The following is a 22,216-nucleotide window of genomic DNA, read 5'->3' as shown; positions in this document are numbered from 1 at the left end:
TTTTGAAATCTCTGGGATTCATCGTACGAAACGATTGAGAAAGATGATTGACATTTTGAACATTGAAAGTGAACCGGTCTTTGACGACCGCATCGTCAAGATTGAGACATATACGTACAATCCATACGCTAATACAACGTTTGGATATAGCGACGAGATACGAATACCCATACAGCAGCAGGATTTATACATATTGCCATGCGAGAGTTATATCTATGTCGAGGGGAAGATGACGAAACAAGTTGCAGTCGATGGTGGGACTGTAACGTTGGGATATAATTGCATTGCATTCATGTTTGATGAGATCCGTTATGAACTGGATGGTGTGGAGATTGATCGTAACAGAAACGTGAGAATAACTTTAACGCTCAAAAACTATGTATCGATATCTTCGGACGAAAATGCTGTCATGAAAGATGCCGCGTGGGATACGACTGACACTATTTCGCCGGACAGGTACTTCAACTTTTGCGTATCACTCAGCGTGTTGCTAGGATTCTGTGAAGACTACAAACGTATAGTGATTAACGCGCGTCACGAATTGATTCTATTACTATCGCGCAGCGACAACAACAGTCTATTAGGATCTTCAGCGCTGGATCCTAAGATTGAGCTATTCAAGATACAATGGCGAATGCCTCACGTAATCTTGAACGATATCAATAAACTTTCCATGCTGAAAACTTTGGAGAACGGACGATACCTGAGTATGAGTTTCCGCTCGTGGGATCTGTATGAATTTCCTCTACTGCAAAGCACGACCAAACATCTGTGGACCATCAAAACTGCTACTAATCTGGAGAAGCCTCGATACGTTATCTTTGCGTTGCAGACTGGCCGGAAGAATATCATGTCAGAAAATATAACTTGTTTCGATGACTGCAAATTGATCAACGCGAAGCTCTATCTGAATTCAGAGTGTTATCCGTACGATGACATAAATTTGGACTTTGCAAAAAATAGATACGCAATACTTTACGATATGTATAGACGTTTTCGTAAATCATATTATGGATGCGACAGTGCTGAGGTATGGTTAATAACTACCGACTTTCTGCGGCTAGGTCCTTTCGTGGTGATCGATTGTTCACGTCAATATGAGTCCGTCAAGAGTACCACTGTGGATGTGCGGATAGAATTTGAGTATAAGGAGAATATACCGGCGAATACTACCGCGTACTGTCTCATCCTGCATGATCGTGTAGTTGAATACAGCCCGCTAACCGACATAGTGCGCAAACTCAACTAACATTAGAAAGTATATATGAGAAAAAAATAATACACGAAAGAAAGTGCTATAAACGACATTTCTCTCCTGGACGTATCGAAGAATATTTCACCATGGATGTTCCGACATTTGTCGACTTGCAAGGATTCATGGTTGAAAAGAGATTTATTGTAAAAGAAGTGGCGATACTGAAGAACGGAACTATTCTTTCGCATTACATTTTCACGAGTCCGATGCCATGGCATCTGCTCACAAGATCGAATAAATCGAGGGCCTACTGGTTAACTGCTAATCATCATGGATTACGATGGGAAGATGGAACAGTCAAATACTGCAAAGCTAAACATCTGGTTACTGCAGCTGTGGCGGGTGATATGTATGACGAGCTTGAAGACGATGCAATCTCAATGAAGGGACATGAGAAGCGGAAATGTTTGTTACAACTTCTGGATGACAATACGAAAAGCAGCGTGATCATTAAGACCATGGACACCGATTACGACGATATGCCTTCCCTGCAAAAATTGAATAATACTTTTCGATGTAATAATCATATGAAAAATTGTGCATTACAGAATGTACTAAATATTTTCAATTGGTGATCTCGAAGAAAATTGTACGACGCTATATAATAAATCATTATTTCAAATGCACAGATGTTTCTTTCCCTTATCCCCTTTCTTAGGATTTTATATGGTAATTGTGTTGATAAAAATACTTCTTTATTTGCGGTATGCTGCTTATTAGACGTTCGAGAGATGTTCGATTGACGTTCAATAGATGTTCGATAGACGTTCAATAGACGTTCGATAGACGTTCGATAGACGTTCGATATGGCGCAGTAAACGAAGGGCCAGGGGGGTTTGAGTCTGACCTAGTTTCGACTTACTTTTTCTCTCGTGACGTCATCATGCCCACTCTAAGAACCTACACTAGACATATAATAACAACAGGCGACGGTGGTCTAGGAGCTTTGGAGCATTGGGTAGTAACCGCGAGGGCCCGAGTTCGAGTCTACCTACATCCCAATACATTTTTTTCTCGTGACGTATGTGTGACGTCACGGTCGCTATCTTGCGTGACGTCCCACCATGAGTTCCCCTTCCCCGCGCGGCGTCATACCCCGCGCCATGAGTTCTCCGCTTCCCCGCGTCCCCCTCAGCACTCCTGGGTTAGAACCGGCCTTACTATTCTACTTAGGTGAGTCCTCTCGACTCTCACAATCGGAGTGATTTTGCATAATTTATTTGTTAGTGGCATCTCTCCATCGTTCGCGCCCATAGAACTTAAGAGACGATCATTATTAGACACTTACCTTTCTAATCAGGAGAGGAGCTTAATCAATTTTTGAAGAGTGTTCCATGCCACTATCATTCTCTTCTGACTTTGCATCATGGATTATGTAACTGTGCAAGAAAAAATTGAAATGATTTTCATTTATGGCGAATGTAGGAGAAATTTTGACGATGCTGTCAATTTGTATGCTGAGCGTTTTCCTGAAAGAGTACGATTACGTTCTTCTTTCGTTAGAGTTGTTACACAGTTTTGTACTGATGGAAGTGTACAACTGAAGAAAAGAACGCGTAGAGCTACTGTTTGTGAAGAAAATAATCAAATATCAGTACTAGTTGCAGTGGCTCATAATCCACATGCGAGCGTTTTTTTATTTTTCAATCCAATGATCATTTTTGGAGAATTGCAGAAAATCTAATTTTTTGCGATTATAGCGCCATCTATTACGAATAAAAAAAAAGTTTATACAGGGTCATCGAAAAGTATCGGACCCCCCTAATATCTCCAGCTAGAATGCATTTTGGAGAAAATGTCCAATAGCAAAGTTGTATGGTTTCAAGCGGGAAGTAAGATGATGATCTTGACTTTGATCTTGACTATGTTCTTCAAGGTCATTTCAAGGTCAACATTATTTTTTTAAATAGAACCTCCAACATTTTATTGCATATTCTTATAGCTTATCTCGATAGCTTTCCAAAATACTATAATAAAACATTTTTTCATTAAGTACTTTTTGAGTTATAAAGGTTTGAAGTTAACAATTTGTTAAGTGGTGTGTGATTCCGGCCAGTTAAGGCAAGAGTGGTGTGTGATTCCGACCAGTTAAGGCGAATTTCATTCCAATTGGTCAGCTTGGGCAAAATATTCAATTGTGCTAAACAATTCACAACAAATGTTCAAATTGTTGCCCTTCAACAGCCTGGCAATGTGTCAATCTGTTATAAACAGCTGAAACCGCATTCCGGAACGTTTCCGGCGGTATTAGTTCTATCTGTCGAGTTATTCTCCCTCTTAAATCATTTAAATCTTGAGGCTTGGTGGCATAAACTTTACTTTTCAAGTAACCCCACAAAAAAAAAGTCAAGTGGGGTCAAGTTCGAAGACCGAGGTGGCCACTCAATATGACCCCTTCGCTCTATCCACCTGTCCTGAAAGACCTCATTCAAATATTGACGGACAATGACACCATAATGAGATGGAGCTCCATCCTGTTGGAAATAAATTTCATCCATATTTCCACCAGCTATGTCTCGAATAGCTGGAACAATTTGTTCGCGAAGCATGACTGTGTATACTTGTGCTGTCAAATTGCCTTCAATGAAGAAAGGGCCAACTGGTCTACCATTAAGAATACCAGCCCATACGTTAAATTTTATGGATATTGGGTATGATTGTCTCTTTTCCAGTGAGGATTAACGTCACTCCAGTATTTACAATTGTGTCTATTTATATTTCCAGTCAGTTCAAATGTTGCCTCATCAGAGAAAACAATATTATTAAGTAATAGAGGATCTTCGACAATCATCTCCATCATAAGATCACAAAATTCGATGCGTCTATCAAAATCGTCTTCAGACAACTCTTGGACCAAATGGAGTTTGTATGGATGCCATTTATTCAATTTCAGAATTTTACTGACAGATGCAAGACCGATTTTGTGTTCTTGTGCAATGCGATTGATGGAAATGTGGAGACTTTCAACGAAAGACTGTAAAACATCTAATGCCTTATCATTATTTGTTGCTGTTTTACAATTACTAGATCTTGGGCGGCTTTTAATGCTACCAATGTCCTCGAAACGTTGAATAGTACGGATTATAGTACTTTTGGATTATAGTATTTTTGGAGATCTTATTATTTTCATTCCGAAAATTTTCATTAAATGATCACGTTACTGTTTTATACCCTCTTTGTTGATCTCCCCATCCTCGCATCATTAACAGTGTTATTCGATCTCTTTCAGAAAGCTCCGCCATTCTTAATTAGAGCAAAGAAGAATTAATCAGGTAAGTGACAGGAAATTGATCTAAATAATTAAGTAGAGAAAAATACTAATTATTAAGTGTTGGTCCAACTATCGATTTGTTTATTTCAACCAGCACTAGCAAAAAGCTCGTTGAGCAACTGAAAATCTAATAGATCAATTAATAATATTTACGAAAAAATTCTGGGCTATTGGAAACAAAATGAAGATGTTTGGGACAATCAATTGAAGCGCAATGGCTTCTTTTGTTACAGAAACAATTTTTGGGGCTGTTCGTTTTCATCCACGAGGTGACTGCTGCTCGCTAAGAAGAAGACAGCACTGCATCAAAGATTAAAATCAATGATCCGCATTGTTTATTCAAGAGCTTGTATTACTATTGGTGCCTGCGAGAGTGAGACAATAAAGGTCGGCCCTGCCGACGCTTTCGGGCAGATTCCCACTAACGCCTTTAGACATCATGCATTCGAGCAGCTTCTCGTGATCACTTTCGGGCAGTTTTCCGCCATAGCCTACTGGCATAATCGCTTGAAGCCGTACAACTTTGCTATTGGATATTTTTCCAAAATGCATTCTTACTGAAAATATTAGGGGGAGCCGATACTTTTCGATTAATGTATTTTCTTTAAACCAATTAATTGGTCTCATTATTTCGCGCACAAAAGTATTAAGGTTATGATTACTGAAAACTAAATAATATTTTACAAGATATTTTACATTTTGTGTCAAAAAATTATTAACTTCAAACCTTTATAACTCAAAAAGTACTTAATGAAAAAATGTTTTATTATAGTGTTTTGGAAAGCTATCGAGATAAGCTATAAGAATATGCAATAAAATGTTGGGGGTTCTATTTAAAAAAAATAAGGTTGACCTTGAAATGATCTTGAAGGACATGGTCAAAGTCAAAGTCAAGATCATCATCTTACTCCCCGCTTGAAACCGTACAACTTTGCTATTGGACATTTTCTCCAAAATGCATTCTAACTGAAGATATTAGGGGGGTCCGATACTTTTCGATGACCCTATATATATATCTTTATTCGAGTATTACACCCAGTTGATGGAACACCATCAAAATGAATGTGTAACAGTCAAATGATATATTTAGCCTATTTAGTTATTCACTTAATACCTCATTTACAAGTTATTAAATGAAAATATAATGAATAAACAAGGGTTTCACGAAAACATACTTTCATTTTTATATATTGTCCACTGCAAACTTGAAATATTCTGAAAAATGAAGAATAAAAGACTAATTACTCAACATTATATTTTATTCAAGATATAGGTTTCTTAACCACTGGCACGCGCGTACTATTGCACCATTGATGTTCTAACCGACACACACTATTAAACATCTATATCAAACTAACACTGAATATTAATGGTCATACCTAACCGACACCCAATACTGAAGCCCAATGCTTAACCACTCAATATTCAATGTCTACACCAATAATACATCGATTATGCTATGCGTTTCGTCCGAGTAGAATACATGTAGTCATGTCATATGACTCCCGAAATGAACAAGCATCTTTAAAGATGAGCGCCAAAAACAAACAATTTGACGCCCCGCTCAGTGCCGCGCGCAGCGCTGTTCGCTACGCGCGCACCCGTCTTCATTGAGTTGCTTGTTCTCTCGAACAATAGCATTGAGTGTTTCCTCTCTTCAAAATTATGGGAAAGCACTCTCATTCAATGTCCCGGAAACGGTCTCGCTTCCGGCTACAACTAATCTATTACTTTTTTCCTACAGGACATTCTGGCGAACGTTCTCCAGACACGGATATAGAGGTAACATAACCTCCAAATCGAAGTGTCCGCGTGGCAAATCCCGCGGACACTGCTCTTCCAGTGTGCATTCTCGTTCATCAGAACGTCCGTTGACAATTTCCTTGGAGAAGAAGCTGGATGCTCTTCTCAATTTACTCATACACTCGGGCTCAACCCGTACGGATCGTCGACGGACCGGCAGGAGGCCGATCATGTCGAACATAACCTCTCCCTCGGTGCGGGAGGTTAGGAAGCCTGTACGGCGGAACCAGATCAGTTTGGGGATATGGAAAGCTCTAGCTCTGGAGATGAGCCTGAGTCAATGTCTTGAGGTTGTCTTTCGAGGCAGGCCCAGTGACATCATTTCTGGACTGCGAACCATTATCTAGAGTTTGGTCTTGTCCGCTAAATTTCTCTCATAGAGAGGCTATTCTTCGAGGCATGCCCAGAGCCGTCCATCTCATTCTCGTTGAGAATAATGTTTCTCTGGCTCTATATTTATTAGCAATAATATGCTCAGCGACTGGCCAGCAAGAGGAAATGGAGGAGATAGCTCATCTTTTTGTTACTTTTGCGAAATTCTCTCTTCTGGACACGACGTCACATCTTCTCAGCAAGACAAAGTTGCTGCGTGTAAGAGAGTATTGAGGGTCGATTCCGATGATGTGGCCCCAGAATTTATCTCTCGCCAGAACTCCGATCCTTAATATCAAGGTACGTCGAGCTATTCCTTTTACAGTGGTTAGGCGAGATGTTTATCAGTACTTGCTTCGGCAGTACATATACAAAAATTGGAAGGATATAGGGAAGACTAGCATAGCCTCTGTGCAAGGATGACACGAGAAAGCGTTCCTGAAGCGTTCCACATTTGTGACAAAGTTGTCACTTAAAGTGTTAATGAAGCCGCAATTGCAGCGCAAGCATATCTCTTATCCGAATTGTTGAAGCCAAAGAATCAGTGGGATGCCAAACCATATTTTTGAAACTGCAAGCGATGCTGGCCGCTTAATCTCTCAACTCCAGCATAATATATCTAAGGTTAGACGTGGTCTGATTATGCCTATGTTAACTTCATCCGCTAAAAACGCTCTTGATGCGTCGCCTATTGACAATCAGCTTTTTGGTGAACAATATTTGGAAACCATACATGGATAACCAAATTGAAAGACGTAGCAGCAGCAGACAAGTTAGTTCGCAGGCGCCTGCGAAGGCAAATACTGCAAATAAGAGCCGACCTTCCTTTGCTTATAAACTCTCATTACAGAGAAATGCGAGAACCTTTGCCAACAAATCAACGTCTTGTCGCCAGGCAAGAGTGGTGCTTTAGTCGACGAAACATAGGTCGAGCTCTCAGACCACATGTATTCGGTGCTAGCAGTGAATTTTGGAACGCAGCCTACATATATAGCTTGCCTTATCCCAATTCTTTCATGACGTTATTATGAATCCTGTACGAGAGAAAAAGGGTGCGTTCATGACATTCAACGGTTGTGCAACTGTTGAGTGATTTCGCCCTGAACGCTATTGAGCAATGCGCTCACTCGCAATATGTTGAGTGAGCGCCATTTTTCCCATCATAAATATCCGATTCAACATGACGCAGCCTATGAAGAAAATAACAAAAATCGCAGGAGCCAGCGCCCCCGTATATAGAGGTAAGCATTGCGGGCAGGCTTGCTTAAATTTTCGAAATTTGGTCAGATCTCACTAACGACTCTGTCGTTTGAAGCGCAATTTCAGGCTATAAAATACCTTTTCTTATAACTCGTCCTCCCCGCTCATATTGGCGGGAACCTTGGTTGAATTCATTAGAACAGACGCTGTGTGCAGAGGAAATAAGGCGCCTCATCTGCAAGGGCGCTATCGCCGAGACCACCTTTGTAACGGATAAAAAAAAATATTCATTTTGAATCTGAAAATCTTGAACAGATATATTCTTCCATCTCATGTTAAGGTGGAGGATCTCGGGACTGCTACCCGTCTATTATCTCAAAACTAATTTTGGCAATATTAGATTTAGAAGATTCTTCTTTTTTAATGCCAAGTCATGCAGATTATCACAAATATCTTCGCTTCTCTTTCCAGGAATGCCTTTTTGAGTTTTGTACATTACCTTTTGGCCTCGCTACAACTCCGTATAATTTTACAATGCTCTGCCAACGTAGACACCACTCTGGACTTACTTAAGAGTCTCGGTTTTGTTATTAATTTCCAAAAAAAAACCATTACCTGAGGATAAACGTTTAGATATTCTGGAACGCCTTGAGAAGTATTCCAAGAAACGTTCCTGCAAAAGTCGGAATTTGCTAGTTTAATAGGCACATTGCATTCTGTTCGAATCTGGGCCCGGTGAACGCGAACGGTGCGGGCACCAGGGCGAGACTCGGAAAAATTGCCGGTGGTCGCTCCGATGCGAGCGACGGAGCGCATGCTGGCGCGATATCAGTTCGATTTCTCGCGACCGAGAAGAGACGGGTTGTGGAACAAAGAGTCACGTCAACGCGATTTGTCTTCAATATCCTGTAATGAGCTCGCGAACAAACACAGCTTCCGCACGCAAAGACAAACACAAATTATATATATATATATGACGCAGGTGCACCGCACTAGAGAACGCAATGATCGACGTTAAGGCGCAATCAAATTTATTGAATGTAAATTGAATTGAGTGCAGCAAGCGGGCGGCACGACATGCGGCAGGCTTGCGCTAAGAAAACGACGAAGATGAGCGCGAAGAATCGCGACGCCTAACGCTCTGAGAGAACCAAACAATGTAATGTAACGATCTGCCGTTTTACGTAACGGTGGCCGTTTTAAAAACGAGACGAAAACCGACGATATTACCCACCGAGATATCCAGGCATCTCTTAGCGGACAGGTAAACATATGTATGTGCCGGATTGGCTGTTCCAGCCTCGTATAATCCACTGCTCACGTGAACCTAGCTTGAAACACCGAATAGTGATCGGAAACTAAGCTCGCAGGGCTTACGTGAACAGCGGATGAGAGAATATTCGTGAACTTTAAAAAAACCTCACCGGTACAGGCATCCCGACCGAGCGAAATGCGAATACATTCTATATAGAAATTTTCCAGATACCTCCCTCATAGGTTGGAGTACATCTGTCGGCACGAATGAACTCATGATTGGTGGTCATACTTGGAACACAGAGAGCACATAAATTTTCTAGAATTAAAGGCTGATAGTATGCCCTCAGTTAATGATTCTTTTGGAGTCATGTACGTTCCCAACGTATCTTATTGAACATTGACAATACAACAGCTACACCGTATATTAATAAAGGGGGCCTGTCGTTTTACCAAGCTCTCAGCACTCGCCAAGGCAATCTGGCAATGGTGCGAAGCACGTGACCTATATATCTTTGCTTCTTATATCCGCTTTGCTGAAAACGTTGTGGCGGACACAGAGTCTCGCTCTGTGTCCGTAGGCACCGAATGGGGTTTCCTCCCTTTTTTGCAAAAATTAAGAAACAATTCGGACTATTTGACATCGATTTATTTGCCATCCATAAAAATACAAAAGGTGATACTTTTGCCTCATGGTTTCCGGTTCCCTTCGTTTTGCAGTCGACGTTTTTACTTTAGACTGAAGGGAATTCTATTTTTACGCCTTTCCTCCTTTCGCACTTATTACTAGAAGCTTGCGGAAGATCATAGACGATCGGGCGGAGGGCATTCTAGTTGTTCCCCAAAGCTCAACCTTGGTTTCCCCTCTTCCACCAATTATGTACATCGGATCCAATTTATTTCCGGCCATACCCTAATTTAGTACTTTCTTCCTTCAGGACTCCACACTCAAATGGGCACAACATTTCCCTGGTAGTAGAGAAATTATTAGGCAAGTGTTTAGCCGATAAGGTTTCCTAGATGACCCCACAGAGACAGCCTTCGCATCGTTTGTGGCCTTGACGCTATCGCAATATTCTAAGCCCATACAATTGTGGTGGAATTTCTGCACTCAGCATCAACTTGACTGGTTTTGTCCGGCAATAACACTGGTTCTCTCCTTCTTATCTTCGCAGATTCGTAAGATTAATGCTTATGATCTTTAATTCGTATCGCTCAGCACTCTCGCTCATCACGGATGTTAATTTTGGCTCAGACGATAAAGTATGGTGTTTTTTAGAGGCATTTCGGTTTTAAAACCTTCTAAACCCAAGCACGCACTGACATGGGATCCAACGCCTGTTATATTTGGCCTCTCTCTGGCCTTGTCTTTAGAACTTCTTACGTGCAAACTTGACACCTTGCTAAATTTAGCTTCCGTGCAGCGTGTACAAACTCTGGGATTAATTAAGCGACGTAATATTCAGTTCCTCAAAACTACAGTTATTATTAAAATACCTGATCGTATAGAAACCTCTGGTCCGAATCGGCCTCGACCGATCATGGTTTTTCCATCACTTTGATGATCAGCCTGCTTTTTCAATTTTTTTGTTATTGCGTTTATATATTAGCATGACAGCGCATAATTTTTCGTCAGAATCCTCTTCGACCTTATTTCTTAGCTTTAAGAAGCCCATCCGTACCGCATCCGCTCAGACGATTAGTCGTTGGGTGCGACTAACACTGTCTAAAGGAGGAGTTGATACCTCAATCTTTACGATTCACTCTACTCGTCACGCCGGCTCTTCGGCCGCGCTTTAAAAAGGTATTTCTGTTGATATTCGAAAAGCGGCAGGCTGGTCGTCCACTTTGTCAACTTTCGCGAATTTTTATAACCGATCATTATTACCCACAACTAAGGGGGCTGAAGCGATTATCTTGAATCATTAACTGCGAGCTTAATCCTTTTCTTTTCTAAATGCATTATGCTAGGAGTTGAGCTAATAATTTTACCTATGCATATTTCACCTCGTTTGCTGCCTAACAGATACATTGCGTCCTTTTTTCTTCTCGGTCTCTGTAAGGCCCTTTCTTCAAAAGGAGAAAAAGAAATATCTCACGGTCACAAATCGTGGTTTTGAATAGCTACATGTATTCTACTCGGAAGAAATGCATAGTATAATTGTATGATCAAACGAACTCCTGAGTGAAGTTCGATCATAATTATGCGTATGCTTTCGTCCGAGTAGAGTCACCCTCCCTTTCTTTGGAACTTCGTTCGTCGTCCCCTCCCACCTTCGATTTGTGACGGCTTTGAACCATGAAGAGGGGTGCACGTGCAGCGGACAGCGCTGCGCGCGGCACCGAGCGGGGCGCCAAATTGTTTGCTTTTGGCGCTCATCTTTAAAGATGCTTGTTCATTTCGGGATGTGACATGATTACATGTATTCTACTCGGACGAAAGCATACGCATAATTATGATCGATTCACTCAGAAGTTCGTTTGATCATACAAATATTGATGGTTACACCCAAATAATATCCAATATTGAGTGTCTACACCAAGATAATAACGAATATTGATGGTCACACCCAATTGACACTCAATGTTGAGAATCTATTAGGTGTACAAATGAATAATCCAAATTATTTTAAGCAGTTATGAAATCAATTTTAAATTGAATACATTTTCCCGCTCTTTTATGATTATGCAATGTTGACATATAGCTATTAAAAAGAACATATAGTTTGGCGAAAGGCCCAACATAACCTTCCAAAGTATTCAGTTCAGTACAGTCGAAAATGGCAACAGATAAGGTGCATATCCGACACTGCATTCTTTACGAATTCCAGGAACAAGGAAAAATGCTGCAAGAGCGTGCGAATCGATTTGTTCCTTTCTCAGCGAAGGTATTGTATCGTACGATGTGTGCACATTTTTGTTTAAGCGGTTCAAAAGCGGTAATTTCAATCTAATCGACAAACAACGCCCTGGAGGTTCTCCGAAGTGCGATAATGATGATTTGGAACAACTGCTCGCTGAGAATTTGGCACAAACACAAAAAGAGCTTGCAGAACAGTTGGGAGTAACGCAGCAAACGATTTCCAAACGCCAACATGAGATGGGAAAGATCCAGAAAGAAGGAAAATGGGTTCCGCATGAACGCACTGAAACCAACAAAAATCAACGAGTGGCAGTGTGTCTTTCTCTTCTCAATAAGCAGCGTCGAAAGTCTTTCTTGTGGAAAACCGTTACGGGCGATGAGAAATGGATACTCTATGACAATCCGAAACGCAGAAAGTCATGGCAATAAATTCCGGCGAATCATTTGAATCGGTCGCAAAACCTAATCGCTTCGGAAAGAAGGTTCTTCTCTGCATTTGATGGGATATCAGGGACGTGCTTTATTATGAGTTGTTGGAACCGGGTGAAACAGTTACTGCGGACTGCTACCAATGTCAATTAATCTGCTTGAGTCAAGAATTGGAACGAAAACGCCCGTATACTGGCAAAGGAGAACGTCCAGTGAAATTGTTGCATGGCACAACGCCAGGCCACACATTGCTTCCAATACAAAAGACACTATAATGAGTCTTGGCTGCGACGTCTTGCAGCACCCGGCGTATTCACCAGACATTGCTCCATCCGATTGTCACTTGTTCCGGTCGATGCAACACGCCTTGTCCGATATGCACTTCCAATCAGTGGATGAGATCCGAAAATGGCTTGACGACTTTATCGTGTCCAAAGACGTAACATTTTTCCGACATGGAATTCATCAGCTGCCTGAAAGATGGCTTAAAGTTATAGAAAGCAACGGCGTATACTTTGATTGAACAATTTAATTTACTTTCTTTTAAAATAAACCTTGAATGTAACTGAAAAAATTGGATTATTCATTTATACATTTAATACATCAAAGTTAATACATCGAAAATTTGATAGTCATACCCAACCGACACTCAACATTGATGCTCGATACTCAACTAATACCAAATGTTGACGGTTAACACTCAACTTTCATGGTAAACACCCAAATTTCAGTGTTTATATACAAAATTCAGGGTTTTTCTTTCATAAGGGCACATTATTTATTATGCGCTCCATCATTTAGAAGTATATCATTTTTTGCTTGGCGTGCATCAAAGTTAACATTACGTGAACGATACGTATTTTCAAATGTTATTCAGTTATGTTTCCATTCAAACATACATAATGTATGTATGTATGTCTTTATTGCTCTCCTATTGGAGTTACAATTCGTTCCACATTCTTCTCCTTTCCTTCTCCGCCGTCTTACATTCTATGCTCTCTCTAGGCCTCCCGCCTCTCTCTCCCCCTTCCCTTCAACACACACACACACACCCCTCTCTCTCCGGCCCAATCTCTTGCCTACCACTTACATACTTTTTTTTTTTCTTGGTAACGCAGGGGAAATCCGTCATGGATACCCTCGACCCTTTGGAGGGGTCGAGGGTTATGTCGGACTCCTACCGACTAAAACCTCTGCGGGATGTCTACCAACCGGACCGTGGTGGGGGGAGTCAGGGGAACTACTCCTGTATTCCCTCCCCGACACCCCGGCCCCAGGGCTCTCCGGGAGCCCTTCAGCCTCGTGTACCGCACCCTGTCCCATAAAGAGAGTCCAGGGTGTCCCCGACTGGTCGCCCAGCCGGGTTGGCTTTCTGGTTTATATTTGGAGGAAGGGGACATCCACCCTTCCTTCGCACTCCCCTTTTTCCTCCCTTCATAGGAGGGGGAGGGGCGGGGGAGTGGAGCCCATCTCCAAACCGGGCTTCCGCTCCCCCATCTCCTACCCCTACCGACGCTCGGGGAAAGGGGGGATGCCTTACACACCAGTCGCTCCCCTTCCCCTGCGCATCCGGAGTCGGGCCCGAGGCGGCCGGGAGGACGGCCTCCGGTTAGCCGGTGGTCCGCCTTCCTCCCCGGCCCACTGCCCATACCCGGGGAGCGCCGCCCATCCCGTCGTTGCCTCCGACAGGGCATTCGGCGGCCTCCTTCTGCGACATCACGTCGCGGCAGAAGGAGGCCGCCGCTCCCCAAAGCTCCTCGCTCCCGCACATGGACTTTACCATGCGCGGGAGCGAGAGCTCGCGCTCCCCGCAACCCACTGCCCGGGCCAGGACACCGCGCTCCCTGTCCCATGCTGAGCATTCGGACAAGGTGTGGTGCGCGGTGTTATCCGGCTCCGGGCAGTGGTAGCACTCGGTGGTGAGCTCCTTCTTAATCCGATGCAGGTGATGCCCGAAACAGCCGTGTCCGGTCATCACCTGCACCAGATGAAACGTGAGCCCGAGTCCCCTCCTGCCCGTGAATTCCGCTAGGCAGGGGCGGACGGCCTCCATCGTGAGCCGTCCAATCTCTCTCGGGGCTAACATCGTATCAGCCCACCGCTCAAGAGTTCGGGCGGCCACCTGGAACTTCAGGGCCGCCAATGCCCTGGCCGATACGTACTCCCCCTCCTCTCGGAGCTCCCTCACGCGCCAGTAGAGGTCGCACCTCTCCATGGCTAGGAGCTCCACTGGAGGGGAGCCGGCCAGAGTCGTCGCCGCCATGTACAACACGGAGCGGAACCCCTGAATCGCCCTCACGACCACCGCCCTCAGCGCCTGGCGCATTTGGCTTTTGCCTTGGGCAGTGGCCATTAGTTGGGGCGTCCATATTGGCGCCCCATAGAGGGCGATCGAGAGCACTACTTTCACGTACAGGCGGCGAGCGTGCCAGTCCGGACCCCCCTGGGTTCTCATGAGTTCGGACAACGCCAGACCCTTCCGAACCCGGGGGGCCGGACCTCTGAAATGAGCCCTGAAGTCCCAACGGCCGTCCAGGGTCAGGCCCAAATATTTTATTGTGGGCCTAACCCGGACGCGAACTCCGTCCACCCGGACCCAGGTCTCAGGTGGCGCCCCACGGCTGCCGTCATAAAAGTAGAAGGCCTCCGTTTTTCCGGGCGCCACCTTCAGATCCAGGTCCCAGATGGTGCCCACCACCGTTGCCACTGCCACCTCCGCTTGAAGGCGGGCTTCCCCCAGTTCTCCCCCCTCCGGGCTAGCACCAGAGTGTCATCCGCATAACAGATGACATGGCAGCCGGGGAGGAGAGGCTTTCGTAAGACACCGTCGAACGCGATGTCCCAGAGCGGCGGGCCCAAGACGGACCTCTGCGAGACATCGCGTTCCATCGTCCGCCGGCTTTGGACCCCGCCTCTCAAAGAGTAGGCGAAGTCCCTGTCCCCAAAGTACGCCGCCAATATGCACTGGAGATAGGCGGGCACCCGATGATGTTCCGCACCCGCTCAATCTCCGGCCAGGGCTTGAAGGCGTTTGTTATGTCTAGCGACACCGCCAACGACACCCCGCCCCCTTCCTCCACGACGGCACGGGTCAGGTCCCGGACATGCTGGACCGCGTCCAGCGTTGACCGTCCGGGCTTGAACCCGTATTGCCTGTCGTAGACTATTTACATACTACTTATATCCTACTTAACTCTAACTCATATCTATCTTACATACTACTTAATTCTACTTATTTCTACTTAAAAACTATTGTGGAATTTCCGCTTCCCATTTTCCTCTCTCTCTCCCCCTCCCCCTCTCTCCCTTCCTCTCTCTCACGTTTCCCCACTCTGCCCCCCCTCCCCCCATCAGCCTCCTCCCCTCTTCCTCCACTCTTCTATCATCCTCATCCACTTCTCTTCCTCTCCTCCCTCTCCCAACATCTTCTCCACTATTTCTGCCTATCCTACCTCTTCCTTTCCCTCCCACCTCATATATTCCTCCCATACGTGTTCCCATGTTTCCTCCTCCTCCCCGCACATTCTACACTTACTTTTTTCTTTCTTTTCCCAATACTCTCTTTCCCTTATCTCATTTCCTATCCTGAACCCCCACACCCTCCTCCATCTTCCTTCCACCCATCCCTTCTCTAAATATTCCGGTATCCCCTCTCCTTTCACATATTTGTACCATTTATTATATTTCGATTCTCTTATCTTCCTCCATCTTTCTCCCCGTTGCAATTCTCTATCATTTCTTTCCACTTCCTCGTATTCCATTATCTCCCTCCTCTCTTCCCTTATCCCTTTCTCCTTCATGAAATCCCCTCTTTCCTGTTCCCACTTTCCTACTACCCTCTTCCGCTTCCACCTTTCTTTCATTCCCTGCCAGCATTTCCTTGCCACCTCTCCTCCCCCTCTCTCCTGCAGCTTCCTCTCAAAATTCCATGCTCTCTTCCCTGCTGTCCCCCTCATTTTCTCTCTCCCCGTCTCCTCCCTTACCAAGTATCCTGGCGTCCTTCCCTCTGACCCCATTGTCCATTTTGGAGGTTGCGTTGCAGGCGTATGTTCGGTGATCGAGAAGAAGAGAGTGGTATACCTTTTTTAGTTTACATAAGAGTATATTTGAATTATATATATTGGGTGAGTGCAAAAGTTCGTGCGGAGTTTGTGAGTAAAAGTCACACAGTGATTAGGCAAACAAAAATCTTTATTCAATCAATGATATATTCTCCATCGTTTTCTATAATCTTTTCCCAACGTTCTGGCAGCATACGGATGCCTCGATCATAAAAACTGCGCGGTTTAAATTCGAAGAACGAAGAGACGCCGTTTTTTAAGGCCTCCAAAGAGTCAAAGTTTTTTCCATTTAAATAATTTTGCAATGACCGGAACAAGTGATAGTCAGATGGTGCGATATCAGGAGAATACGGTGGATGCGTTAAGACATCCCATTTCAGGCTATTCAGTTTGCGCAGCGTCTTTTTCGAAACGTGTGGTCTGGCGTTATCGTGATGAAAGACGACTCCCTTGCGATTTGACAAAATCGGACGTTTCTCTTTTATTTCTCGATTCAGATTGGTTAATTGGCGACAGTACTTGTCCGAATCAATCGTTTCGCCAACGGGGAGAAGCTCGAAATAGATTATGCCCTTGCAATCCCACCAAACAGAGAGCATCACTTTCATCGGGTGCAAACTGGCCTTTGACATTGCGTCACCATGCTCACCTGATTGTTTCCATGTCCGTTTGCGCTGAACATTGTTGTAGAGGACCCATTTCTCATCGCCCGTCACTAGTCGATCCAAAAGCGACTCGTTATTGAGCCGCCCGAGTAAAGAAACGGCTGCAGAAATTCGCTTGATTTTGTTCTTCTCGGTCAGCAAATGGGGCACCCATATATCGAGCTTCAAATCGAATCCCATCTTTTTTAAACGCCGAAAAGCGGTTGATCGGTCAACGTTTAGTGCTGTAGCAACTTCTTCTGTTGAAATTCGCGGATTATTGAGCACTAAAGTACGCAAAACATCGTCATCAATGTCAGAAGGTCGACCAGAGCGTGGCTCGTCTTCAAGGTTAAATTCTCCGCGCCGAAATTTAGCAAACCATTTTTCCACAGTTCGTTTAGCTGGTGCTTCATCCTGATAAACATCCTGAATGTTTTTTACGGCTGCGGCAACGTTTATTCCCTTCCGAAACTCGTAAAGCATAACATGCCGTAAATGCACCTTATCGATACTCATTTTTAAAGTGATATTTCTCGAAGCAGTTTGTATGAAAACAAATGATTTTTTTTTTAATAACAGCTGAAGACGTCACCTTTCCAACGTTATATAATATGTAGATGGAAGTATTAATGACAACACTTTACGACGCTTATAACTCCATCTATTGAAACTCCGCACGAACTTTTGCACTCACCCAATATATGGGTCATAGTATCAGTGTAATAAAAACTTTTTGGCACGTCTGAGCCTACGTCTAGCAGCTGCGTTCAACGGGGGTTTTCGGAGGACCTTCTCTGGTGTCGGTCGAGTAGCTTGTCTTGGGTACAGTGCCGTTGACTTCGTCTGGGTACTCTGGTCGACGGTCCTGACTTCTTCACGGTGTGGAGACAGAGGTCATCCGTTACAGGAGTCGCCTCGTTGCAGCGTCAATAGAGGTGACCTTGTTATGAGAGGTTCGTGAACCTCTAGTGGTTGCAGCACCCACGGGAGTAAGGTGATTCCCTTACTCTCTTGTGCTGCTAGTGGAGAGGGTGTCCATATCGGTAAAGGGGAGAACCTGGGCCTGGAAGCCCTGCCTGAGCCTGAGCCTACGGCTCCCTCGTTACGCGCTCGAGAGCGCACAATCGCCGAGGATTCGGCAGACCGCTATACGGGGCACGCGGCCCCTGAGTGCCGAACTCGGCGAACACGCTCGGCGCGGTCGAAAACGGCCGAATACCGCCGAAGATACCCGAGAGCCGCAAGCGCCGGAAGCATCGCGCAGGCACGCGAGCTTCCGGCCGAAGATAGCCGAGCGAGCCGCCGAAGGCGCCCGAAGCCACCCGGCCGAGGTGGTATAAGTTCCAGCGACCGAGCAGCTCGAGACGGCACTCGACCACCGGACCGCCTGGAGAGCAGATCGAAGAAGAGGACCAATACCGAAGAAAACGAAGAAACACCGTTCGCAATACCCTTTTACCCATCCTCACTGCTCCTTACCTATGGGTCGGCAAAGACCGTCCCCGTCACGGAACTCGTGGTCACCCACTGTTCCTTACCTACGGGTCGGCGAAGACCGTCCCCGCCACGGAACTCGTGATCACCCACTGTTCCTTACCTACGGGTCGGCGAAGACCGTCCCCGCCACGGAACTCGTGGTCACCCACCGCTCCTACGGGTCGGCGCACCGGCGCACGCGCTCTCGGCAAACAGGTCTACGAGGATCTACTCCGACGGCGAGACTCACTGCGAGCCCCTGGACTGCCGTGGACAGCAAGGGCAGGACGCAAAAAGTCGAGGACCAGCCATCAGGACCACAACACCCCTCCAGGGCGGACCGACCCCGGATCCGGCACACAGTGGGGCCAAATCGAAATTTACTGTTCAAAAGTCGCTACAGATCGTAATTCTTAACCGATCGAGACGATTTTTGTTTTAAATTGATCGTTAATAAATGCCAAAGAAAACTGTGGAGCTCGATTTTTAAAAAAGTCTTTCTGAAATTTGCAATATTAATAACAATGTGGAATGTTAATTATAAAGTTATGCTTTTGCACTTAAGTTATCTTATGTAAGGGTTTTCGTGGTCGCTGAATACGAATCTGTTATTAGAATTGAGATTTAACTATTGACAACTGTCAATCTCGCTGTCAACTTAGAAAAAACGCATAATGTTCAGCAAGAATGGGTTATTACTGTCAAACGTATTATGCTAAGGTATTATGCAGTTAAATTAAGAATTTGGTTCCAGTTGAAATAAAAACCGAAGATGGAATATATAAAATAAATGCAAATATGAAATTAACGCGCAGCGTAATGTAGCGGCGATGCGCGGCGCGATAGTAACAACGCGCGAGAGAAACAAACGAGAATCGTGACGGCAGCAGGCGACGTGAGACAGAGACGCGTCTGCTATAATCAGCTTTCTACGATTAAAGGAGCGGGAACAAGGCAGTCAAGAGAGACAAGTCGAGCGAGTCAATCCTTGAAGTCAGTAGCTCTGTTACAAATCGTGGTCGAGCCGAAGCTGTATAAGTCTTTAAGCGTCCGAATTAAAGTACAACACTCTAAATACATTGTACGTCATATTGATACTCGCATTTTCCAATCCAATCACCTACACACGTGCAACCTCATAGTAATAAGCCACAATTGCAGCATCAAACTAAGATCAATATTGTCGCTTGTATTGTTGTTTTCCGCTGTTGCAAGCCTAATATAGAATTTATATTTCGACTGGAGTTGTGTTTACGTAAATTATTAGTGACGCGCTTATTCGTTTGCGACATATTTCGTGACATATTTCGCGAAATAATTTCTATAAGTACGAAAAGTCTATACACATTCATTATCTGTTGATTTGCTTTTAAAAACCTTCGAAAGCTTTTTGTATTAGCAAAGCTTTGTGTCTTAAAGTCAAGCAAGTGAAACTGATTGGTGAGATACGCGAACGAGACTAATTGGAAAATTGTAAAGGGCTATGAATCATCTGACTTATTGTAAGACACAAATTAACGTACATTTTCAATTTCTGTTCTCTTTAATTTTACCTGCCACGAGGAGAAAGGAATGTTCATAATTTGCAATTAAATCAGGCGTAAAATTAAAAATAAAACTTGTTAATCTTACGAGAATAAAGATGCGCTAATAAGTGATAAAAACTGTTAATCCCAAAATAAGCAATCTTTACAGAAAAATTTGTAGATTCGCTTAAAAGTAAGAATGTCTTATGTTTTCTAAACATAATTCTAATGTAACACTCCGTTCTTCTCGTTCATATTTTTATAGTTTATTTTACAGTTGAAAAAAGCTCGCGTAATATCGAATATTCGAATACTCTCAAACGTTACGTTATAATATCCTTATATCATTATAATATCCTATTAATTTATAATACTATATTTGCTATTATACCCGCGACTATTAAAATTTTTAAGTTTTAAAAATAATATGTATGAATGTTATCACATGCTAGCATTATTATTCACAATCTTTTGCTATTTCTTTAGTAAACTTTGAATTCCTGTTTTATAAAACTGTGCTCTTTGTGATGAAAAATATGGTTCGATATGAACTTAAACATCACTGATATTTCAAAACTTTTTATTTTTGAGGGAATGTTCCATAGATCGAAACAAATGATAATCCGATGCAATTATGTGTGCGGTACAACTTTTCAGTCAAACTACTTTACTTTCTTGAATTATTCTTGCTGTATAAGGTCTGGCATTAATCGTGTGGCAGCATAACATTTTTATCTTGATCAAAATTAGCTTTTTTTTTAAATTTGTTACGCAACTATTGCTGACAACAAATATCAACAGCTGGCTTCAGCTGGTTTGAACAACTTAAAATGAATTATGCTAATACAGTCCTACCGAACTGATAGTAGCACCTTTTGCAATGTTAGTTGAGGTGTGAGTATAGCTGGTTGGTGGGGAGGAAGCTATTAATTGGAGTGTTTCAAGTTGCAGTATAATATCTATTTTTCATCACTGGTGACAATTCTGCTAAGAAATAAGTCATTTCTTTTTTTCTTTTTTGATAACGATCTGCAAATTGTTCGTCGTTGTTCTTTATACTCGATAAATGATGTGGAAATGCTTTACCTATGTAGTTTTCCGATTTAGTGAAGGTGCCTTTGCATTGAGGAAATGCAGGCGTAGTTCCCCTGACTCCCCCCACCACGGTCCGAGCGGTTGGCACCCCGCAGGGGTTTTAGTCGGTAGAAGTCCGATATAACCCCTGCCCTCCCCAAGGGGCGGTATTCATGAGGATTTCTCCTGCGTGACCAAAAAAAAAAGGTGCCTTTGCATTATCGACTAAATAACCCCAAGTGTGTTAGTCATTTTTTACATAGTCAATCTTAAATTCGACTCAACCAATATTTTTAAAGCATCATTATCGAATGCAGCAAATCATCCACTTCGAACATTATCAGATAAGTCAAAATCGCCGCTGACAAATTTTTTTAACCAATGTTGATACTTCTTGATCTTCAAAACATTCTCTATAGATATCACAAATTTTTATTGTTGTGGTTGTTGTATTAAATTTTGATTGATAATGAAACAATATGCAATGACGTGTGTATTTTTTTAAAGGTTAGTAGTCCACTATTCCGTTTTCGAAAAAAACGTAACAGAAAACAGGTAATAGAAAACGATTTTTGTTCGAAACGATAAGTCCACAGCTTTGCTCCATTGCTTTGCAATATATGATAACGAAACTCATTCTCATAAGTCAATAAGAAACTTAAACTTAAACCAGACTGAAGCTAATTTACATATTTGAGAAAATTGACGATTTATAAGTACTCCTAATATTATTATGATTTTATGGGAACATTCTACTTAGGAACAAGTCAATATTGTTCTCGTCTTTTTATTTGTCATTCTATTACTTTGAACAAAATTATTTAAGAACAAAATGCAATTGTCTCAAGATATAAATCAGATTCAGCTTTTTATTAAGAATTCCATTTAATGACGATTACTGTATACAGCGAAGAACGTGTGTCATAAGGATAGTAAATTGTTTCTACTTATTTCGATTTCAAATCGATATAAAAATTAACTTTCT

General features: G+C 43.2%; 1 non-coding gene across 1 annotated transcript; it reads left to right on the top strand.

The window, feature by feature from the left end:
* Positions 1-7,048: 7,048 nt before the first annotated feature.
* On the top strand, positions 7,049-7,159 carry LOC112588932 (U6 spliceosomal RNA). The gene has a single exon (XR_003113127.1). It is a non-coding gene; the product is annotated as a U6 spliceosomal RNA (small nuclear RNA).
* Positions 7,160-22,216: the final 15,057 nt, after the last annotated feature.

The sequence above is a fragment of the Harpegnathos saltator genome, unplaced genomic scaffold (genome assembly GCF_003227715.2).
Source record: "Harpegnathos saltator strain DR-91 unplaced genomic scaffold, Hsal_v8.6 scaffold349, whole genome shotgun sequence".
Taxonomy (NCBI): domain Eukaryota; kingdom Metazoa; phylum Arthropoda; class Insecta; order Hymenoptera; family Formicidae; genus Harpegnathos; species Harpegnathos saltator.
Note: the sequence above shows the minus strand (reverse complement) of the source record. Positions and strands in the feature narration are given on the sequence as shown.